At 40.3% G+C, this 21,615-nt stretch overlaps 1 long non-coding RNA gene across 33 annotated transcripts in view; it reads right to left on the bottom strand.

Moving 5' to 3' along the window:
- The window catches only part of LOC116217324 (uncharacterized), a 353,825-nt gene that overhangs the window by 268,282 nt on the left and 63,928 nt on the right, over positions 1 to 21,615 (bottom strand). Inside the window, exon 1 of one of the 33 annotated variants that reach the window (XR_014887268.1) lies at positions 15,934 to 16,089. The exons of the other annotated variants lie outside the window; for them this stretch is intronic. This is a non-coding gene — a long non-coding RNA (uncharacterized LOC116217324). Of the gene's footprint in view, positions 1 to 15,933; positions 16,090 to 21,615 lie in introns of those variants that run through there. 33 annotated transcript variants of the gene reach the window in all.

The raw sequence follows: 21,615 nt of genomic DNA, 5'->3' as shown, positions 1-21,615 counted from the left end.
ACAATGCTATAAGCTTTCCAGTTAAGCAGTCCTGCTTTTTATGCTTTGAATTTTCTTGCACGAGAAGTCTGTAAAGGGACTGGAGAAAAGATTGAAAGAAAAGAAGAGAAGAGAAGAGAAGAGAAGAGAAGAGAAGAGAAGAGAAGAGAAGAGAAGAGAAGAGAAGAGAAGAGAAGAGAAAAGAAAAGAAAAGAAAAGAAAAGAAAAGAAAAGAAAAGAAAAGAAAAGAAAAGAAAAGAAAAGAAAAGAAAAGAAAAGAAAAGAAAAGAAAAGAAAAGAAAAGAAAAGAAAAATAAGAGAGGAGAAGATCCAGACAGTATGATATTGCATGTCTCAGAATGGACACACTGATAATCTTAACACTGACTATCTTGTAATTAACAATATGATGTGTATTTTTATGCTTATTGTATGCACATGCATATAAATACACACAAACAAGTGACTATTCATACATCGCAGCTGCCTCCTCAGCTCTTAACATTGACCTCTATATTGTGCAAGTAGCAAAACATGCAAGAGGAAAGGGAAGGAAGTCTCAGGAAATCCAAAGGACGGCAAGGAGGGCACAGATATACAGCCTACTCCACCCACAGTTAGAGGTGCCTGCAGATGTTCTATCATTCCATAAGTCAGAATGGGAACAATACGCTCCTAGGCTTCCATTGGGGTGTGTTGACTCTACAACAATTGTAGGGCTACAGGTAGCATCACATCTAGTCTGTCCTGAAGCTATCTCTACTGTTCCCCCTTAGCTATTCATGTTTCCATGTAGACTCTATGCTAGAAACCTTAACTGACACAGTAGACGGATCAGAGCTCAGCAGGTTGCCCTGCAGGCATTTTGTCATGCTGTAACTAATTTTGCCTTGAGTACACACCTCGTCTCTGAGATAACCTTCTTTAACCTTTCATATCAGCACGCAAGAAATTGAGTGGTTTCTCACATCCATCTCAATCTTCTGAAGCATCAGAACAAGAGATGAAAGAAAATGTGGATTACAAAGAAAAAAATAAATTGTCATGTTCTGGTCTTGTTAAAAATAAGTATTTGTGCTCAGTGCAGATCACTAAAAATACTGTTTTTTTGGTTTTTTTTAAAGTGGTAACTGTACCACTCCAGGTTTTTTTTTAGCCTATACAATTTGCTTGTTTCTTAAGGTAAAGATGCTAAAGCATACATTGCCTCTTCTTCAAGAGGGCCAAACACTGTTTTTGGGTGAGGTTTGTTTATTTTTAGACTTAAAGCTACTACTGCAAACAGATGTATAGATGGGTAACCCTGCCCCTTCTTCCTGCAGAAGAAAAAATAAATAATTAGCCAATGTTGATGATTGCTTTTGAGCAAACACCAAAACACTAGAGACAATAGAAGTTTTATTTACAAATCCTAATCAGGGCCTATCTTACAATCTGCAAAACATGCACAAGTTGTGCTCAGGAGGAGGAAAGGACAGCTGTGTGTCAGCAACAATCTCCTCTTTGAAAACACAAACCTAATTCTTTGCCTTTTGATCTGATGTAGTGATAAACAGTAGAATGACCTAAGACACCACTTTTTCCACTACACCTTCAAGAAAATAAAACAAAACAGGGCATGAATACTAACACCTCAGCAGACATAAGCACTTACTAAATATAATACTGGTCTTTCTGTCCCTTCCATTTCCACTGTTGTATTTATGTTTACATTCATACAATCAACCTCCTTTAGTACAAGTCAGGTTCCAGTCACAGGAGTTATCGCCGGAAAAATAAGATTGTTAGGAAAAGCCTGGTTTTTAGCTTACAAATGTAAGCATAATGTAGGCGGTCAAACACAATGACATTGTTCTAATGCTAAACCAAAATTTTACTGGGCATCTTTCTCTGGATTTTTATGATTTGAGGCTGTTCAGCCTGAAGAAGAGAAAGCTCTGGGGAGACCTGATAGCAGCCTTTCAGCATCTGAACAGGAGCTATAGGAAGGAAGGGGCAGACTCTTTAGCAGGGTCTGTTCTGACAGGACAAGAGGAGATGGTTCCAAACTAAAAGAGGGAAGATTTAGATTGGATATAACAAAAAAATTTTTTACAGTGAGGGTGGTGAGGCACTGGAAACAGATTGCTCAGATAGGTGGTGGATGACCTGTCCTTAGAGACATTCAAGGTACAGTTGGACCAAGCAGTTGGACCAGCAACCTGATCTAGTTGTAGATGTCCCTGTTCATTGCAGGGGAGTTGGATTAGATGGCCTTTAATAGTCCCTCTCAACTCATACAATTCTATAATTCTATGATTTATGCCCTCCTTCTTATAGCATGATTGGACAAACTGGCAGGGATGTAGGTACTCAAAGACCATGCTTAAAATAACAAGTAAATATCAGGATTATTTTTCCTTAACATGAGTAAAATCTGAAGAGGTGTAACATGGTTTTTTATTAGCAGTATATTTCTGTATTATACATTCAGTATTGATACTGCAGATCAGAGTAATTCCATTGAAACTCTCTGAAACACAATGCTAAGATGATTAATTTCCATCTCCCCATCTCTAGGATACTAACACCTCTGAACCTGCAATCAAAACAGTTTGTGATCCACCAAGAGCAAATAGCTTCCATAAAGCAGCAGGGAACAAAAACTCATGAATTTGGCTCAGTGTTGGACTATATTCAGCTACTACATCCAGACAGAGCAAGAAAATTGTGTTCCTCTCTGCAGCCTCTGTGACTGCCTAACTCATAGTGCATTTTCGTATGATGATGAGAATAAGCTAGGGGCACTATCCACACCTATGCATGGTTATAACACATGCAAATGCTCTGAAAAAAAGTACATACATGATTACTTTTGGGAATGGAGTACAAAGCAGTCTCTGAAGAATCAATTAATCAAAGCTTTTGACTGTGCAAATAACACCTCGAATTTTATCTAGAAAATCCATTATTCAGGTATAACAAAGTATTTCTAATTACACCTTACAGTAACTATGTAAACTAAAGGCATGACTTTATCCACTACACAGGAAGAGAACCAGACCCAGATTAAGGCATCACTATTAATGCCAGGAGATCTTGGGGCTGTGGGGTGTTCTAGCTGCAGACTTCTCCAAAAGTGAACCACCATAAGCTTTAGTAGCTTTACTGCAGCAGCAGGCTTGAAAGTTTACAGCACTTCTAAGACCGAGGCTTTTCAGATGTTGAGACCTTCAAAATGAATGGGAATTCACTGAAGCTTTAACCTTGTGACTCCACTAAGAATGTATGCTGAGTCAGTGACAGAGTTGGAAATGAAATTTCTGAATCCTTGCTGCTTAGGAAATTATGCAGTTGTGATTTTCCAACTTCCCCAATGCCTTATTTTGGTAGGTGAATGGATTTTATCCATCATCTAAGCTGAGCAACCCTGTAAGCCAGCAGCTTGACCTCCAGCCAGCAGTCAAACTTCAAGGCCATGTTAGAAATTGGCTCTATAATTTTGTCTGATTTAGCGTGTATTCACACAGAACACGGATAACGTCCACAACGTTGTTTTTTTCTTCCCCTCTCAAATGAATTTTTTCCCTCTAGAATATATTTTAAGAAAGCATGTGCACATGTAAATGCATTCTGCAACAGATGGTATTTCCATCGCCTGGCTTGGCCTTTTCACTTCTACTGTTTCATACATCTACTTCTATCAGAATTTTGCATAAGGTTATAAAAAAGGTAAAAATTCATGGGTTGGTAGAGAGTCCCACGCAGTCCAGGGGAACACCTACCATTAAGTAAAACTGCTGATAGAGACTGCACAGGACATGGTTTGCATTTAATGGACTTTGATCAGAACAGGCTTTGAAAACAGAGCCTGCAGCAATAATGAATATGCCCACGTTACTTTAGGAAGGGATGACCAAGGCTTCTTTCAGCTTACGTTCAGATCCTTGTCATCTGTAGAAACTAAGTTAAAAAAAATATTCTAAAAGTGTGAGAATTTTGTACAAGAGTCCCACGGATTATTTCTTCACAAGTCCAACTCTAATGTAAAAGAAACATGACATCTGTGCTGTGTGCTCTGAAAAGAGGACCTGGGACAAAGCTGCGTTAAGAAAAATAGCACACCAGGTGACACAAGCACAAGCGACAGCTTTACCCTGATAGAAATCTAAGCACATATTGGAAGAGTGGGAGTATGCAAACGACTGCTACCTAAGAGACTTCACCACATGGGTCAGCTCCTAAAACATGATTTGGATTGATATTTACCCTAAAAATCAGAGCTGTACACAGCAGGACATAAAGTATGTCAATGGCAAACAGTTAGTAAAGGGCTCCCCTGTCAACTCTGCTTATTTTAAAAAAGAAAATTTTGCTTCCATCCTTGCTTCTTCCCATTGATTTTCACCAGAGCCTCGGGCCTCAATGCTTCAAAAACAGAGTGTTTTCCCAAAGAAGGGCATTCTGTACCACTGTTTTAGGGTGACACTTTTAACCAGTGTTGAGTGGGATTTATCTAATGGGAAATCCTGTGTGCAAAACTTTTTTTATCACCTGTGATTCTGCTGGAGGGAAATTAGCTGGAATGCGTCTGGATTCCAGCTGTAAGCAGCAGGTGGTGAATTCCTTCAGTCAGAGATTGGAGTCAAGCCAACAGATGGAGATCCTTCTTACCCTTAAATGGGTTGAAAAACTGTCCCTAACATAATAGTTCTAGGAGGAGTAGAAATAACCTCACAAGCAGGGATGTGGCTGCCTGCTAGCACCTCTCTGCTATCTGCTGGCCTTTGGGAACAATGGTGACAGAGCTGCAAGAAGTCCCGATGCCTTCCTGAGCCTGAGCAGTAGGAGCACTGCAGGTCACACACAGCTCATCTGCCAAGCTATATCCAGCAGCCTGTGTCAAACAACATTTTGCCACTAGTGTCACCAGGCCAGGTCAGCTCCGGAAGAGGAGAACGTTCCTGCTGGGGGGCTCATCACTGTTTTTGCTCTGAGATTCCCAGGGTGACCCTTCATCCAAAACAGACAAAGTTAAATTCAGTTTAACAGCTGACAAAAATCACAGCCTGTAACAGCAAAGCTGTGATGGCACTAAGCAAGCAAACAGCAGAATAACACGGTCTGATCATATCCTTGATTTCCTGTTTCTTGTGCTTTAAACATGCTGCAAAATGAAATCTCACCCCTATATTTTAAACTTGAAACATTGCTCCTTCGCTGCCCCACATATTCCCACATTGTTTGTGCAGAAGTCTCCTTCTAAAAAAAATTTCCAATTTCTTGTAATCTGATGACATTTTGTATGTGCTCTGTGCAGATTCTAGCACAGTTATTTAGATTACAAGTACTTTTAGAAATAGCACAGCTTTTCTGCAAAGGGCAGTGCCCAGCACAACAGGGTTCAGATACAGAGGTAGGGCTCCTGCCAACTGTATGGTATGTCATGTAGAATTAAAGAAAATTTCAAAGAGGAAGAGGAGAGGAACTGAGGCAATATTTCACCTTCAAAATGTACCACGAGTCATACCCTAGAAGTGTCACAGTGTTACGGAATACATCCCACTCCACTAAGCCAGGCAAATTTAAAAGGCAGAGAATTACAATCATTTTCAGAGCCAAGAAGCTGTTTAAGACATCTGGGCTCCCACAGTCCAGAGCTTCATTGTAAACATTCCTCCTCCATACTCCTGCCCATTTTGCTACTAGCTTCCAGAATCCACCATCTGCTTCCAAAATGGTAAGCAGAATTCGAAAGGTGAAACAAAGCAAGAGATATTTGAAGATACTGTACTGTATCAACGACCGAGTCTTTGTGCCCTTTCTATAGGGCAATCCAGCTTTGTGATATGGTTCACATGACTAAAAGCATAAGGACAACTCTGTCAATTTAACCAAAGCATTCTTGAGGGCGGTGGGTGAGGGGCAAGAAAGATTTAATCATCCTCGGTCCAGTCATTTTGAGCCTCACATTATGCTGAAATAGAAGCAGAGATTCATCTTACATGTATTTTCCTCTCTCAGTGGCGTGAATAAACTCGTAACTCATACACAGTAACTCATAACTGCAGAAGAATTTGTTTGTTTGAAGTATGCAGTTAAAAATAAAGTTAAATCAGTTCGTAAAAGCAGAAGATTTAAACGATCTATCAATCTTGAAAGAAATTTCTTACTTTGCATCAGAATAGGGTACCACTTTACTAAGCACACTTTAAGACTCCCTTATCTCAACTAGATCTGTGGTGTAAACCTAAAAGACCACCTCGGAAAGTCAGCAACATTTAGAGTTATCATCAACATTTAGATAATGGATCACATCTAGAAACCTGAACAGCAGTTTTAGAGATATGTGTGACAATCTTCATTTCAAGTTACGGGAAACAGAGACACAAAGACTTTAAGTCACTCACTGAAGGTCACACAGCACATTAGCTTCATCCTCTCCCACTCATCTTTCAGATAGTGCTGAAGCACAGCTAAACAACAGCCCACGGCATGGTCCCTGACCCACTTTAAAATCCAACTGCAGGATCTGATTTTATTATAATAAATACTTATTCTGTTGAGGCATTTGGGCTCAGGTCTCTGGTAACAAGCAGTGCTCTGATGGGAAGTAGGGAGAGACAGGGAGAGATCCGTAGCTCTGGGTCCAACTCCTTGCCCTGTGGCTCATAATACTTTCAAACCACAAACTGCAAACTACTACTATCTTGGAGAAAGCAAATGAAATTATTTTAGCTGAGTAGAGAAGGAAACCAACCTGAGGCTATTTCCATGCTACAAGTCCCACTAAAAACCTTTAGCAATGGTTGTTAACCTTCTTCCACACCCATACATTAATCACTGTGAATTTTAATGACAACAATATTATTAATTCAAAATCAGGTAGAATACAGAGCTTTAACTTGCAGTTTATCTCTACTACTATGACCTACATAAAACAATATCAGTAATATGACCATTCACTTCTTCCTTGGATCCCACTCTAAGCACCACTGAAGCAGTTATTTATATATAATTTTTTAACTTTTATTTTTTTGTATCTGTTTAGTTTAGTCTGAGCCACTCTTAACTCTCTAGTTAAGTCTCTAGTCAAGCACAATTGGAAAGTGTCAAACAAATATCAGTTTGGCTGAAGGGACAGAGTTAAAATAGAAGGGAATGCAACTCAATAATTTATATGAAGGAATACATACAGCTGCATCCAGCTAGCTCTAATTTTCTTTTCTAGCTTAAAATTATAACAAGGGTAGATGATCTGCCAAGGCTGCTATCATTCTCACCATCCAAGGATCTGACTAAGGAGAAGAAATTTAATAAGGCATATTTTAAGCCAATACATCATAGACACCATTACTCCAGAGAAACACGGCCGCCCAGTGACCCTGTTATTGTCTGTACACTGACAACTTTTATCATGAAATTCTGCCAAAGAAAGAAAAAAAAAAACATAATAGGAATACTGTACCTATCTGCTGTGTTTAGCCAATGTTAAATTATTTTCTGGCTACTTTCTTTTCCTCCCTACATGAAAAAACTTCAAAATAAAAATGTGGGTCTTGCATGTTTTGTGTGTGCACATCAAAAATGCACATCAAAACCTCAAAAAAAACAAAACAAACCAAAAACAAAAACAAAACCTTAGCGCATCATGGCTCTAGATCCCTGCAGAGCTGGTATCTCTTTCACAGATCTACTGTCAGAGTGATGCTGAGAAAATGCAGATGCTAACATTAAACGCTTATTACTTAAAGTCTGCTAGATATCCTTCCTGTCATAACTGGTAAACTGTATGAGTTTTGCTACAGGTGAGGGAGATCAAACTCTTAAAATACCACTCAGGAGAGCCTACTTCAGCATATTTTCTAATGGCCTTAAATGTGACTGGAGTCATGCACAAGCCACTTCCTCCTCATGTTCTCCTTTCCTAGGAAAGCCATCAGGAAGTCCTTGTATTCATTAAGGATCTCCTATCAGACCACAGCAGTTATCTGTTAACTCTTCGGAATGTTACAGGAAGATACTGTCAATATCTAGTTGCCTGTTTATCTTCTTTTAACCGATTTTCAGTATTTAGATACAAGTTCTCTGTTGTTCCTAGCTCATTCAAACCTTTCTTTCTCACTGCAGTACCGTCTTCGAGTGCAGTCCTACTGTGCGGCCAGTGAAGCTTTCACCACAGTATTTTTCAGGATCAGGAATTGAAAATTCATGACTTTCAACATACTTTTGTTTATTCTCCACACCCACAAGACATTTTTAAGGACTTTTCCTTGCATTTTAACAGGCTTGTTTTTAGGGGGTTTTGCTTTCTGTCAAAGCTTAAAGCTGAAATAGATGAAGAAAGGGCTCTCCAGGACAGTACTTGTCAGCAACACTCAGTACTTTGGGGTCACAGTGTACCCTACAAGTGAGACATGAGCTGTATGAATGAGTCACTGTTTCCAGGCTCTTGTATTTGATGGCGATGCTTCCAAAGTTCCATCACATTGTGCTACCCTCCACTTGTCCCACCTTGTAGATTTTGCTCTACATAAGTTCTGTACCAAGATATTGCCTGTGTCAACTTTCTAAGGCCTCCAGGCTTCTGGAGAACTGCCAGCACTCCTGTCATTAAGGCAAGATTTAGTGCTTGCTATTTCAGGAGATAGCTTTGAAGAGAAAACCTCTACAAAATTTGTACTGAGAATCCTCAGTCCTCCAGTGTCCTTGTCATTCATCATTCAGGACAGGAAGGCTGAGGGACATGTTGCCTTACAAGGGGATTGCCTCTGTCTCATCGTTGATCACAGCATCTCAATGTGTCTGCAGCACCTTTGTGTGTGCAAGTTGCACAGGCATGACATAAATCACCTCAGATCTCCTAGCAATAACGTGACCCTGAAGCAACAGATTCAGTCAATTAAAAATAAGTTATGTGATGGCCTGATGTGACTTCAGCAGGCCCCATGTAAGACCTAGCCTGAGGGAAGAATGGGATTTCTAGCTTTTCCACAACAACTGTCTTTTTACAGCGAGTTAATTATCTACAGATACCGTGTGTTCAGAAGGCATAAAACAAGACCAGTCGTTTTAAAAACAACTTTAACACAGGCTTAAAGACAAGGCTTACAGCAGCCAAGAGAATATAAAAGACAGTACTGTAAAATTTCTCAGGAATTTGGGAATGGTCATATTACCTAGGTGAGATCTCATGAATGAATAACGGTGCTTGAACATTCTCAATCGATCACACTTGCAGACCACATACACCTCATTTGCCTTTGTTCTCAACAGCACAGCAGGACTTTCCAAGGATTTGTGCTCCAACAGACAGAGCAAGGCAGTGTGTAGAATTCTGCATCTTTATGCTAAAGAGATGGATAGTGAAATTCATGAGCTGGTCATTAAAGGTAATCTTTTGATAAGCCTGCTACTTAATTATTATCCCATTAGAAATGACGAATCTGGACAGATGATCTAGAAGCATAGCCTGTCTCACTCTCTTCTAAACAATCAAAATCAGACTCTGATAACATCAGCTAACTTCAGTCAGGACCATACATTTTAAACCTGAACATTAAGAAAGATGTTCTGCCTTTTATTAATGCATATTCAGCAACTCTTCAAGACCAAAAAATTCTATAGAATAAAACAGGGGGTAAACTGTGGACCTTTGTGCTTTCAGCTGTGGGTGTTCAGTTTATTTCCGTATTCGGTTTCTCAGATCAGTCCACAGCTTCCTAAAAAGTAGAGGTCAGCTGTAACAGACACAGACTGAGTTGTGGAACTGAGATTTGCATGCAAAGTCTGCCCATAGCATTGTTCCTCTTCTCATGCTCACAGCTGGGCAGAAAAAATACAGTTGAAAAAGTCTGCATAAGACACCTATTCATATTTACTATGCATATATAAAAATACAGCTCTATTTTGATTTCACAGAAGATCCAGAAAACAAAAGATCATAAAAAATCATATGTTTACTTTTCCCCCCCTAAGATAGCTGACAGATCCCCAAGAGAATACTACTGTATCTTCCAATGATTTTTGTGTGGTGTGGTAGTTTATACAAAGGTGAAAGTTGCAGAGAAAACAAAATAAGATTCAGTTTCCTCAGAAATATGTTAGCTCCAGTTCTTGTTTATTTCTCAGAACTCTCTTAAAATGATTGTGGATAACTTCCCTCCTCAAATGTTCCTCTTCTCTCCATGACTAAGCTTTTACAGCAGTATTAAAGTTTAAAAGGATTCAATTGAAAGTGCATTTTTTATTTTCCAAAAGCACCCAACTGATGTATCTAAGAAATTGTGTTTTCATTATACCCAGGCCAGGTGTTATAAAACTTCACACATACACCAAAAAGCATATCTTACCCTGAAACGACTACCAGTTCTTCCTGTTGTTTCTATAATGAAATTGAAAACATGCATGCCAATTAGTAACATACATGGTTTTCCTCCTTCTAAGTCCTTCCTGAGTCATATTCTTGAAACTTATCCTTGTAGCTGATGTTCTTTTAGTCTGAGTTACATGTCTTTTGAAATTTCTTTTCAGAAAATGGAGAACAAAAGTGCATGCACAAAATTTTATACAGCCTTCTCTATACAGTGAAAAGTGGCAAAAATAACCTCTTTGCCCTGGGAGAAATTGCTTTGTATCTGTACCCTATAATGCAATCAGACACCTTTTGCAATACCACTGAACTGAGAAATCATTCAGTTTAAATCCTACATGACCCTTTTTCTTCAGAACTGTTTCCTTGCATTTTGTATTTGTACCCTTCAGCTCAGCACCTGGTTTAATTCTATTCTTTGAACTCTATATATCTGCTCCTCAGGTAGTCCTGGTGGTTCTACAGAGCTTCTCTACATAGGCACATAACTTTCACTAAATTAACTGGCACAGCCATATTGAATATTGCAGTTCTACTTTATGACTTGTATTTGTGTTCTCAAGGCAAGAGAAAAATTCAGCCTAATAAACATTTACTCACTCAAACACTATAACGCAGAAGAGGAAGAGAAATGCCACGATGAAATGAGATGGAATCAGTTCAGTCAGCAAAGCGGATGCATAGACTAGGTAAGTTATTGGGCTTGACAAGGACATTGTGATTTATTTTGTAAAAACTGTAACAGGTGGATAAGGACAATAGATTTAAATCCTCTGAAAACAACTGAGAAAACTGGCAGATCGTTTCAACTTAGATTTGGAGAAGAGTCCTTCTTGCTTCTGCCCAGGGTTTAAAACACAGTGGTATGCCTCCTACCAAAAAATAAGACCTATACAGGTCATGTTCAGGAAGAGCACAATAGATAGTCACTGCACATATGATCAGAGGACATGGGAAGTGCCCATCCATAGGATACATGTACAGAATTTATCAATTGAGTTTAAGTCAATTCAATTCAAGTGCTCTTGAGTGGGAAAATTTGTCAAGCTGACAATTATAATGCTTTGAAGTAAAATTGGGAAAAAAAACTTACAGTTGCAAAAGAGCTTTGTAAACCATCCAATTAACACGTACTCCATCTTTTTTTCTTTTTTTTTCTTACTACTGGTATTGTTCTAGGAGCAAAAAGTAATTTTCCACCAGTTGGTCAGTGCAGGAGAAGAATCGAAAACAATAAACTTTTCTGCACCAGTGGGCTCAAACCAATTCTTACCTTCCCCATCAGCAGTTTTATAAGTGTTCAAAAGAGGAGCAGTAATGAAGGCCATGAGGCCAGAAAAGAGAGAAAATAGTTATTAAAACTTGCAGACTAAGTAGAACTTTCCTAGTAGATTATTTTCAGGTTGATAAATTTAGCTTCTAGTTAATTAATCGTCAAATAATAATATTTTAAAAAGCTCCTCTTGCTGTCATGGAAAAGAGAGGTGGATTTTTGCTGCCTTAGCTCAAGTGAGCAAGGAGGCATTAAATCCATCAGAACAGTACTCAGCCCTGTCTCTTGTGGACAGGCTAAGAAGCACCAACATGTCATAGAATCTTCAGCTTTCTGCTGAACGCAACAGTGTCTGACACTAACATTTTAGCAGAAGGCAGTTCTGACTGATTTTGATTTTGGTTTGTTGTTGTTGTTGTTTATTTTATTTTTTAGTTTTTAATCCCTTACTCAATCCATAACATTTTCTCAGCTTCATATCCGCCTGGCTACCTGTCTCAGAATCTGCCTGTCTTAAACCTAGCCACAGGAAGGAAATGTTCCCTCTATTTTCCCACAACAGAGTCTTGATACCAGAATTAGAATCCTTCGCTTTAAGTGATTTGCAAAGAAGTATTTTCCCAGAGTCTCGCACAAAAACTAGTCCACAAAATGTTGACATAGCCAGAAAATTGTGCCAGCCACAGGACTTCAGGCCATAGCCACGTCTGACCCACTGTGTTATTATGCTCCGCCCACATAAGCAAAAAGAATTTAGAAGTCCCATTTGAAATCGTCCTTCCACCAAGCACCCGGAAAGCATGGACTGAAGTCAGGCGGAATAAAGAGCAATATGAGAGCGAAATGTCTGGAGGAGTGGGAAGTGCTCAGCCACACCAAAGTCCCTCTGAACTGGGCATGTGGAGAAGACATGAGGAGTTACTTAGGCTGCCTGTTCTTTCAGCAATTTGGTGAACTCAAAGGGCAGGGCTAATTTAGACCATTAGAGCACGAGTCCTTACGAGGTCTGATGCCCTGGGAAACTGCCTTCCTGGAGTCCTTGCAAAACAGGCAAGTAGGAAAGGCTGGGAGTGGCCTAAAAATCAGTGACCTGGCGCAGTGTCCCTTCCATGAGCTGCACACATGAGATGCAGAAGTTTCCATCTGGATAAGGCCCAGTTTGCTGCCCCAAGCTTTTCTGTGACAAAGACATCAGCCCGTGGCATCTGCGAGAGGAGGAAGGGAGAAACAAAAGAAAGTGGAGGAGAACAGGGAGTGTGGGGTAGCAGCAAGCACTGTTCCCCTTCCTGTACGTACAGCTGACATAGCCGCTGACTCGTCTGCACCCTGCCACAGCTGGGCCAGAGCCATGCCTGCAGCAGCTTTCATGCTGACCGCTGCCTCTCAGCCTCCCATGCCCATCAAGATCACTGTGATATGGGTTTATGCAAAGATGAGCCCATCTTTCCCGTACTTGTAACTCCATTCCCACACCTGTTGGCTCCTGTCATCTCTACGAACGGGGGATCTGCAGGGCATGGATTAACTTAACAGTGTCTTGCACACTGCAGCCCTTATCCTTGGCCATTATCACCACTAAAAATCAGAAAAGTAGATTATACCAGCTTTTCCACATAGACTTACTATCTTCTGCCTGGGGCAGAAGAGAGGCTGGTCTCCCTGCTCAGCCAGTGCAGAAGACCTCAGTAATTCTCAGTTCAACAGCCTGCAATTCAAAACAAATCTTACAGGCAGCCTTGATCACACCGAACTCAGAGGGCTGTCGAAGGATCACCATCTCATTCTGAGGGCACAGAGAGCTTGGTCAGTTGTATGTCATATAAAGGAGGTAGTGGGTAAATTCTTTACCCTCTCATACTGCTGCCTTTTCTCAGGGCAGTCAGCCTCTGGAAATGCCTTATTTTCTTACAACTGATATAGTGCTGCACTCATCAGAAAGCAGATGTTTTCTCCAGGAAAAAGAACAATACAAGGTAGCAGCTTTTCTGCACAAACTGCACAAGACTGCCAGCTCCTTCCATTCCCTGAGATTTCTCTCAAGAATCTTCCATTTAATAGAGATGGAAATTGACTTGATCATAACGTAAGTCAAACAGGACACGCGACCTCTCTGCCCAGCTACACCTTAGTCCAGCCTTCAGTTCATCTGGCCCCTCCGGACAGGGAATAGCCAATCCTTGTGACATACAGAACATAGAGGAGCCCTTCACACAATCCTCAACAAAAGGTCTTTTACAGAGGGCAGGGGAATTTCCTGTGTTCAGATACAGTCTGCTTTGGTTGCATTGCTGCAGAGATGTTCCAGTACTGCCAAACCCCAAGCACTCAAGTAAGGCTGCAGGAGTTTTAAGTAACCACATTAGCATTTTGCTTTTCCTTCCAGCTTTTGAAATCTAGGGAACAGGGAAATGATTCTCCCTGTTCCCTTGCAGAAAGAAATATCAGTTTCTGAAAGAAGATGTAATATTCCTGTATTATAACAGCCGTTTGGGGGCAGGAAGCGGTATTAAACCACCACAAATACTTAAGACCTGACAGCATTGCTCTTTCACATGGCTTACAGATTCTTAACAATACCTATGTGACTGCTCATCCGAGGCACTGGTAACTTCCACAAGGACATGGGAAAGGTGCAAAGGCCTTACTCTTCTCAGCCCAAGAGAGAATTCTTCTCTCTTGTTTGCTTATTTAAGTCATAGCCCTGTATTTCTGAAACAGGAGAGAGCAATAAATGGAAAGTGGGAAATGTCTCAAGTTTTGTTGCTGTAACAAGTTAGTAGATCCTTTTTAGATATTTTCTTCTCTATTATACCATCTGTACTAAGATGCTTCATTTCTTAAGACAACTCTGAGCACCTTTTTTTTTTATTCAGGGGAGAGGAAAAAAAGAAGAAAAGCCGAGAAATGTATTGAAATGTTGTTTGTTTCTCATCACTATGATGCAAGAAGTTTTTATCATATGATTCCACCAAGTTGTGTTTGCTCTCCTGGCTAGGTAAAGTAAGGCTGAACACTAAACTTGGCAATTTTCTATCTACCACATGGTAGCACATGAACTGTGCATTCACTGAATTGTATAATTTCATTGGAAATAATGTTTGATGCATCCATGGTCTGGACCATTTTCATTTTACTGACATAACTCAGATAGAAAACAAATATGGACAGGGAGTTAAATATGAGCAAGAAGGGAGGGGAAAGTACAAATCAGTTTCTCATGAGGAAAAAGGTGATGGGCACCACAATATGAAAAAATATATTTACACAGTCTTTGTCAGAATTCAGGAAACAAGGAATGTGGCATGTGGGCTTCAGATGCACTGGTGTAATACAATGCCAAGGACCATGCTATGGAAAAAACAGGGACATAGAGCCCTTTGTATGCTAAAGAGGACGGGGAGAATTGTCTCCAAATTAAAGAGGGATAAGCAAGAGGCATTAGTAAGACCTCTAGAGATGTACTCTTGACAAGGGCATCATTCCTATACTTTTGTGCTATTACCACAACAGCTACACAAGTCAAATATTGCTAGAGCTGCTTATACCTGGAATCATAGAATCACAGTATGGCTTGGGTTGGAAGGGACCCAAAGATCATCAAGTTCCACTCCCCCTGTCACAGACAGGGCCAATAACCTTCAAATCTAATATTATACCAGGCTGCCCAGGGTCCCTTCCAACCCAGCTTGAACTCCTCCAGGGATGGGCATCCACAGCCTCTGTAGGCAGCCTCTTTCAGTAAAGAATTCCCTTCTGATATCCAACCTAAATCTTCTCTCTTTCAACTTAAAATCTTTTCACCCTGTCTTGCGATTATCTACACTTGTAAAGAGTTGACTCCTTTCCTGTTTGTATGCATCCCTTTATGTACTGGAAGGCTGCGATGAGGTCACCATCTTTTCTCCAGGCTGAACAAGCCCAGCTCCCTCAGCCTGTCTTTGTAGGGGAGGTGCTCCAGCCCCCTGATCATCTTCATGGCTCTCCTCTGGACCCTCTCCAACAGCTCTCTGTCTTTCTTGTACTGGGGGCTCCAGATCTGGACACAGTATTCCAGATGGGGCCTCACGAGGGCAGAGAAGAGGGGGACAATCACCACCCTGTCCCTGCTGACCACCCCTTTCCTGATGGAGACCAGGATACCACTTGCTTTCTGAGCTGCAAGAGCACACTGCTCGCTCACGTTAAGTTTTTCATCCATCAGGACCCCCAGGTCCATCTCTGCAGGGATACTCTCAAGGATTGCTCCTCCCTCTGCCTGGGACTCCTCCGGCCCAACTTCAAAACCTTGCACTTTGTTGTGTTGAACCTCGTTAGATTCATCCGGGCTGACCTTTTGAGTCTGTTGAGGTCCCTCTGAATGGCATCCCTTCCTTCCATTGTGTCAATCACACCACTCAGCTTGGTGTCATGAGCAAACTTGCTGAAGGTGCACTCAAATCTGCCTGCTGAGTTGGAACTGCTGAGGAAAGTGCATTGAGATTCTGTGGAGACAAATGGAGAGCAAAATCAGCTCCCTAGCACAAGGGGGAACTTGGTCTGGAAAGCAGCAGTGAGACACTGCTGTATTTGATGTTATTTAGGGCCCACAGTTAATGCCTGCTGAGGCTGTGTTGAGAAAAAAAAAAACACTGAAGGAAAACAGGAGTTCCACACACTGAGTAACCTGACTGTTGTTTCATATCAAACTCTGTGGTACTGATCACATCCTTAACTGCAAATTAAAGTAATGCCTACTAAGCAGCTATTTCAGAGTCTCAGATGGCAGATAAAAGGAAAGAGTAAAGGTCTGTTTCTGTTAGCCTTGATGTAGCACGTGTGTGACATTCCAATGCTCCATGTGGTATGCAGTAATAAAACAATGTGCAATTGTGACTCCATGAAACAGCTCTGGAAAGCAGTGTCCCAAGATGAAGACAAATTTCTGAGGAAGGCGCACTTTGTGGCACCGATCTGAGTCCTTTTCTGAAATTCCGAATAGGCAAGAGTGCTCAATTTTGAAGAAAAGTTGTAGGACATGTGACTGATGTAATTTTGTCTTCTGGTTGAAGAGACAGTAGAGCTTCCAGGTTTTCCAAATTCTGTCCCTTCTTTCTAAGAGCTTCTATGAACAATCCAGAGAAAGATCTTACTCCGTTAACAACAGGTAGATTTCTCTCATTTTTTACCTATTTTTCCATAAAATTTCTGTTTTTCCTATCTCTATTTACTCAGCACATCAGTGACATATGTGCTGGTCCCAGCTGAACCAGAGAGTGCGAGCTTGGAGAGCTTTGTCTGGTAAAAGTCACAATGCACACTGACATGAGTGGAAAGTCTCCCATTACAACCTGGTTTCCCAAAACGCAGCCAGCTGGCTGCTTGGGTGTACAAACATTCCTATTTACATGGTCCTGATGATGACATGTTTTTTCAGCCATGGCTTGCCTAGAGCCTGATGTATGGCACTGGATAGCCTCTCTTTCCAAGAGCAATCTCTTCAGAAATGTACTAGGCTCAAGACAACTGTGCACAATCATTGTCAGATGAAGCAGTCAAAGCTATGGTTTTGGGGTTGACTATGTAATCTGTAGGATCCAGCAAAACTTGATGTTAAGCAATTAAGTTTATTGATGGGATCATAAAATTCTACATACATACTCTTACAATAAAAGTACATAAAAATATTTACATAATTGTAACTGCCAAAAAATAGACTTAGCTTCTCAGGATCTCCGATCTGCAGACAGATTAAAAAGAGGGAATCCATTTCACCTTGGAAGAAGTCTAGGGGCTCCTTATAGCTGTTCATAATTCTCAGCTTCAAATCAGAGGTCTCCATATTCCTTCTATGTAGCCCATAAGTCCTGATGCAAAAGGAAGTACACTGCAGTCACAATTCCTGTAAAAACGCTTCTCATTTCCAAGTTCTAGAAAGAAGCTACATCCATTCCTTGACTGTCTTCCTATGATTTTTTCCATCTTTAAATTGTTTATGGCAAGAGTTCCCTCTTGCTTAGTTCATAGAATCACAGAATCGTAGAATCATAGAATGGCCTGGGTTGAAAAGGACCACAACGATCATCCGTTTCAACCCCCCTGCTATGTGCAGGGTCGCCAACCATCAGACCAGGCTGTCCAGAGCCACATCCAGCCTGGCCTTGAATGCCTCCAGGGATGGGGCATCCACAACCTCCTTGGGCAACCTGTTCCAGTGTGTCACCACCCTCTGTGTGAAAAACTTCCTCCTAATATCTAACCTAAATCTCCTCTGTCTCAGTTTAAAACCCTTCCTCCTTGTCATATCGCTATCCACCCTTGTACACAGCCATTCCCCCTCCTGCTTATATGCTCCTTTCAAGTATTGGAAAGCCACAATGAGGTCTCCCTGGAGCCTTCTCTACGCTAAACAATAGAAGGGCAGTCACTAGGGGAAGCAGCTGTGTATTCTTTTGACGTAGACACAGACCAGGTGAATAGTCACATGGTGGACAGAGTGGGGCAATATAAAGCAACCAGGATGCCTGGGTTCAGTTTTCTGCTCTGTTATTGTTTTGAAAAAATCTCGGGGCAAGAAATTCCTTATCAATGTATGTGTCCCTGCTTTGCACTCCCATCTCTATGTCTTCTCTATTTGTTCTTCTATTCACCTTCGTAGTGTGCTTTCAGACCTGTACAGGTACAAAACACTACTATTCTAGAAATTGTAGGAAAAATTCAGGCCCCTCCTTCATTTTAGTTAAAGTCAAAGGTGAAGCTCCTTTGAATCCCAAGAAAAAATCCTATCCTTTCAATTTGGGTTTACTTCTGCAGTCATTATTAAAATAAAGCCAAGTTTTTAACATGTGCCTCAGCTTTTTGTCAGAGCTCTGGCCAGTGTAAATGTACAGTTATGTGCATATAATTAGGCTACTGTTTTTCTGTGCTAGAAGAGCATCTTCACCTGAAGAGGTGTTTTTTTCGCCCTAAATAGATATTTCAATTTTTTAATCCTCAATCAAATTACATCATAGCATACCACTTTCAGACCAACTTCTTGATTGTTTTGAAAGTGTATGCAGTGTATAATAAAGTCTACAATCACAGCCTGAGCAACTGCAACAGAAAGGAAAGAAAACTAAAAGAAAGCAACAACTTGACTTCCAGTAATGATTAACCCTCTCCACTGGTCTTTCCTAGGAATCACAGTGAAACTTTCTGCTTCACTCAATATTTTAAAGTACAGGATCCACAATTACTGGACAGATTTCAGTATATTTATCCATATAAGAAGTCTTTGTTTTCTCAGGATTTTTTTTTTTTTTTTTTTTACTTACTTTAAGCAGGAAAAAAGGACAACAAGATTAATCACTTAGATTGCTTACAAATCCTCCGAGCTGTTGTGATCTGTATTCACTAAGTCTTGGAACTCAGTTCAGTTATTTTGCAGCTTCATGAATTATTTAGCAATTGCTTCTCAGTTGCCGCTTTCAGATACAATATGGAGAATATCAGGAGAGAGAAGAGGGCACCCAGTAGGAACAGCACACTTTCTGCTAGAGGGGATCACGCAGCATATTGCACAGCCACACTCATTCACACCTGCAGCACAAAGGGAGCAGCTGGCAAATAAGACCCCCATATGTTACTGACAGATCTGGTACATGCCTACAGTCCCACTTACAAACACATCACAAGTGATGGAGGTCTGAACCTATGAAAGTCAGTGAGGATGTATCAGTTGAATTTGGCCTAGAAGGTGACAGAATCTTTTGGAATACTTAAATTTACAAAACAGACTGTCTCTAGAATGGCTCTAGAATTGGTGGGAACAGATTACAGCCCAGGTCAATAAAATGCCATGGAAAAAGACACACTCGTGTTTCCATGGGCATTGCTCATCTAGAACACCGAACGTGCCTCTGTATCCCAGAAAGAACAGTCTGTGCACAAAGCATTGGAAATTGCTCAGGGAAAGAGCTGCTCTCCCTCTCCCACACCATTTACTAGCTTCACACATACCATCCCCAAGGCGAGATCAGCAAGCCTTCCTCTCTGTTCCAGCCCTTTTGTATCTTGCTTGCCATTCCCTTCATCTTTGTGGCAGTAAAATTAAATGTTGGCTTAAAGCTCTCAGCTGTACAGGCATCTGCTAATACCTTTGAGAATTATAGAAAGCTTAGGTATTCTGCTTTGAATATTATTGAAAAAAGAGCATGCCAAAGAGGTGGAACAAGGTCATTTAAATGTTATGAACCAGGAAAAAACTCTAACCCTTTGGAGACCAAAACAGATAACATTATAAAAAGAATCAAGAGAATAAAGAATATACTGATGTGATTTTTTCACATCCAAAACTGTACAAAGCCTCTGCATTACAGTTCTATATTTCATCTCTATAGTGAAAAGATCATGGAAAAATAATAAATCTGACATAATGAAACTAACTAAGGAATTTCTGGAGAATAAGATCAAGAACATTCTATCCAACCAGAGTTCATTGCACAGCAACAAGAAACAATCTTCCTTAAAAGTAGGGAGTTGAGACTTTCTCAGCCAAAAAACAAAGCAATAACAGATTCACTGATGCATATTTTAAAGCATGCAAAGGGTCAATGTCCATAGCAGCTATAAGATGTGCTGGTCAGATAACAGACATCAGGATACCAACCATGGGCACAAATGAAATGCAGAAAGTTCCAACTGAACATAAGGAAAAACTTCAATTTGCAAGTGATAGAGTATTGGAACAAGGTGCCCAGAGAGGTTGTAGAGTCTCCTCTGAAGATCTTCTAAAGCTTGCAGGATGTGGATCTGGTTAATGTGCTCTGGTGGCCCTACTTGAGCTGGAAGGTTGGACTTAATACCTCCAAAGGCCCCTGCCAGCCTCAGCCGTTCTGCAATTCTGTGAATATGCACAGGTGTCACAGGTCTGTGTTATCCTTCACTCTAGACAACTGCATCACTAAGATGATCTGGTACTTACATAATGAAAAAAAAATATGTGAGAGAAGAACTTAAGATGATATAGGATGTGCTTTTATTTTCTACTACCTTTGACCATTAAAATGAATTCTTTGATCTCATATTTTACTTCTTTCTTCTGACAATCTGAACATAATGAAGAAAACTGAGCAGAAATCTGAGCATTAATGATAGAAGAAATGTTGGTGACATTGGATGAAATTTAGAAATTTGTCTAATCAAATAAAGAGCAAGAGAAGCATTTTAAAAACCATTAAAATGTGATATTTTGTCACCAGGAATGAGTCAGAGTGGTAAACTATCTCATAAGTACTTAGTGCATGCATCTTTCATTAGAAACGTAGCAGCAAAACCTGTCACATTCATGAAGCAAAAAAATAAAATAAAATAGTGCATTTGAGAATCCTTCTTAAAAAGCAAGAATCCAGTCCATTAGTATCATTTTCAGCAATTCAGTACAGACACTATGAGAGCTAAGTGTCACGAATGCAGATCATCTTTTTCCCCAGATATCTTCAATGGAAATAAGCCAGTGTACCAAAGAAATTCCTCTTGCCACCTTCCAAAATGAGTGAATAGTAACTCCATTGAAACTGAATTTATGTATTCACATAAAAACATAAATCTAATCAATTAATATTATTATGATTATTATTTTTTGCTTTGCAAAAGATAATTGACACTAATTCTAGGCTCATTCCAAATTCAAAGCCTTTCTTGAAACAGAACATCCACCACTCACACATTTCTAATAGCGAGCACAACAGGACAATACCTCCACATCACTGTTAAGATCTTCCTATGGCTGCCGTCCTTATGCTTCTCAGTGCCTGTAGCTCTTTCCCTCTGACCAGTGGATGTTTCAAAGCATGTGTTTAAATGACTTGTTGAAATAAGACCATAGAGAATGATTACTATTCTTTTCTCCCCTTCTATTTTGCCAGACTCTACTATTAACATGTAATTAGGAGCCTAATTTTTAGTTAGGCATTTAAAAAAAAACCCTGAAGCAAAGGGTTTTAAATTATTAATGAGCCATTTTTTAAAAGGCAAACTGAAATAAGTGTACCCT

The sequence above is a fragment of the Meleagris gallopavo genome, chromosome 1 (assembly GCF_905368555.1).
Source record: "Meleagris gallopavo chromosome 1, MGAL_WU_HG_1.1, whole genome shotgun sequence".
Classification (NCBI taxonomy): domain Eukaryota; kingdom Metazoa; phylum Chordata; class Aves; order Galliformes; family Phasianidae; genus Meleagris; species Meleagris gallopavo.
The sequence above is the reverse complement of the archived record's forward strand: the minus strand, read 5'-3'. Positions and strand labels throughout refer to the sequence as shown.